The sequence below is a fragment of the Nannospalax galili genome, unplaced genomic scaffold (genome assembly GCF_000622305.1).
Source record: "Nannospalax galili isolate Female #2095 unplaced genomic scaffold, S.galili_v1.0 scaffold429, whole genome shotgun sequence".
NCBI classification, from domain to species: domain Eukaryota; kingdom Metazoa; phylum Chordata; class Mammalia; order Rodentia; family Spalacidae; genus Nannospalax; species Nannospalax galili.
In genome coordinates, this window is record NW_008360330.1 from 378,422 (window position 1) to 381,350 (window position 2,929).

At 40.7% G+C, this 2,929-nt stretch overlaps 1 pseudogene; it reads right to left on the bottom strand.

The window, feature by feature from the left end:
- Positions 1-273: 273 nt before the first annotated feature.
- Positions 274-579, bottom strand: LOC103727979 (annotated as a pseudogene).
- Between the last annotated feature and the right edge of the window lie 2,350 nt (positions 580-2,929).

Sequence of the window (2,929 nt, forward strand, 5' to 3'; positions counted from 1 at the left end):
CATCAAATTGAATGTAAAGAAAAAGCATCAGAAATTAACTGCAAGAACAATGGGGCAAACAAACTCTTGAAAAAGGGCACCATGGGGATTACATTTACTGGACGACTGAGGAAAACTAAAAATGACATTTAGCTTAAGAAGTTGTGAGTTACTTGCAAATGAATTTTTTTCAGGGTGGAAGAATCGTCAGGTCATTTGTGTGCAGGCTTCTCTCTTTGTAGATTCGAAGAGGCAATTGTATATCTCCAGTTTCCTGCACAGGATCAGTTCTTTGTCTCAGCCAACTCTCAGGGGAGGGGCAACCAGAACAACATCATCTCCCTGGACAAAGAGCATGGGGATATTCCGTTTTGCTGATTTGTATATCTCTTCATATGTCTCTTCATTGATCTCTATCATAGTCACAGTTTCTTCTACATCTCCCAGTAACATATTTAAATGCTGGTCATAAGCATGTAATCTGCCTCAAAGGTCTTTGTTGTTTCTCATCTTCACATGAATTCGCTCATCCAGGCTGAGCCTGATGAAATTCAGGGGTTCCTCTCCTGCAGTCTATTGCTGATCCATGTTGTCTGGCATCTTTCAAACCCCACGTCCTTTCCCAGTCTATTCTTCCACTGTATCAAGAAGAATCTTCTTGGAGGCTGGAGAGATGGTTGAGAGCACTGGCTGCTCTTCCAGAGGACCCCAGTTCAGCATCCACATGGCAGCTAACAAACCCCAGCATCCACATGGCAGCTAACAACTATCCATAACTCCAGTTCCAAGGGATCCAATGCCCTCTTCTGACCTCCACAGGTATTGCACAACAGAGATGCATTTACATACATGCAGGTTTGCACACACGTGGTTCACTCACATCCATGCAGGAAAAACATTCATACACAGTAAAACAAAACAAAACAAAACAAAACAAAACTTATTAAAATACATATTCAAAGCTGGGCATAGTGGTTCATGCTTTTCATTCCAGCACTGGGAGGCAGAGGCAAGCAGATCTCTATGAGATTGAGGTCAGCCTGGTCTACAAAATGAGTTCCAGGCCAGCTGGGGCTACATAGTGAGTGTCTTAAAAAAGCAAAAAACAAACAAAAACAACCCAAACCCAAACCAAAACCAAAAAACCAAACCAAAACAAAATTAGAAACAACATATCCAACCATGTGAATTCTTGACTTAGTATCTTTCAGTGACTTTATATGTGTGTGTGTGGTGGGGGTACGTGTATGCCACAGTGCACGTGTTCTCTCCCTTTATAAAGTCTTTGGGATGTATAATTCTTTTACCTTTATATCTCTTTTTCGGTCTGTACCCCATCTTCATCCTCAATATAGTTTCCATAAATGTGTAGGTACTGTGTTGGTTTTCTTTTCCTTTTCCCCTTACCTAACGTATCTCTTTCACTTCCCACAGGGCATGACATGTAGTAACTGTTCATCATACATTTGATTTCACAAACAAAAAAGTAGTAAAATAAGTAGAAAGCTAACTTTCCAGCAGTTCTATACTTCTAGTGGTGTCTAGTGGTTCTAAGATTATTTTAGAAATATTTATTTTTATTTTATGTATATCAGTATTTTGCCTACATATATGTATGTACACTACATGCAGCCCAAGAGGCCAGAAAAAGGCATCGGATCCCCTGGAACTAGAGTTACAAACAGTTGTTAGCCATCACATGGGAGCTAGGAACTGAGCCTGGGTCCTCTGCAAAAGCAGCAAGTGCTCTTAAACCCTGAGCCATCTCTCCCACCCCTATCCTGGTTCTATGATTCTTAGAAGGCAAACTTCCATGGTTGATGCTTATTTCATTTTAAGCAAATCTTTGATCTTGTTATTTTCTCACACATAAATTATAATTATACCCTATTAATTTGTTTATGGAAACATTACTCATAAAGCTAATTTGAACATGATGGTGAGTGGTCATATGACTAAGTTTGAAAATGGTATGGGTGTCAGTTTAAGGAAATGGCACATGTACAACTGAATGCACTTTCTCCTAAAACTGCAGAATTTTTCTATGCAAACAGGTGAGGATGTGCTAGAAACACCAGAGGATTATGTGATAAAAAGACTTTTCAGCAAATATTCATGAAATTTATTTGTATTTCTTCTTTGATGTGCAAAAAGGTCATGCAAAATCATGCAAAGGAGCTGAGTGTGGTGACTTATAACTATAATCGCAGCACACAAGAGGCTGTGGCAGGAGGATTGCCACGGGTTTGAGGCCAGTCTGGTCTCCATAATGACTTTCAGACCAACCTAGGCTACAGAGAGCTTGTCTCAAAACAACCACCACCAGAACAACAGCAATAGCAATGAAATGTTAAGAATGGGCTGGAGAATATATCTTGAAATTAGTTCTACAGATTTCTGTTATTTCCTTTTTTGCCTGGATTCCCATGATATAAACAGTGTTTGTAGTTTGTAGTCAGTGTTTCTAGTTAGCTAGCTGCAGATCTTTCACTCTACCTGGGTAAGGACTGTGATAAGCGAGAGGAGCCACTTCCAGTGCGGGCATTCTCTGGTCCTTGAGTGTCCAAGGCCCAGGTGCTGGACTGGCAGAACCAGAGATTTACAGCTCCAAGTCCTGAGAAGTAAGGGCCTATTTATTGTTCAGTCCTTTAAAAAAAATGTTTGTGTGTGTATGAGTGTTTTGCTTGCATGTATGTAAGTACTTCCATGTCATGCAATGCTCACAGAGGTCAGAAGAAGGTGTCAGGTCCCCTAACACTAGAGTTACAAATGGTTGTTAGTTGCTATGTGGTTGTTGGGAACCGAACCCTTGTCCTCTGCAAGAGTGGCCAATGCTCTTAGGAGCCAGAGACTTAATGGCTGTAGATGCTTGTGCTGGTGGCTTATTGTAGTGACTTTCATTCACTAGTAACCCCAGAACGTGGCAGCTTTTGTAATCCTCAGTTTCCAA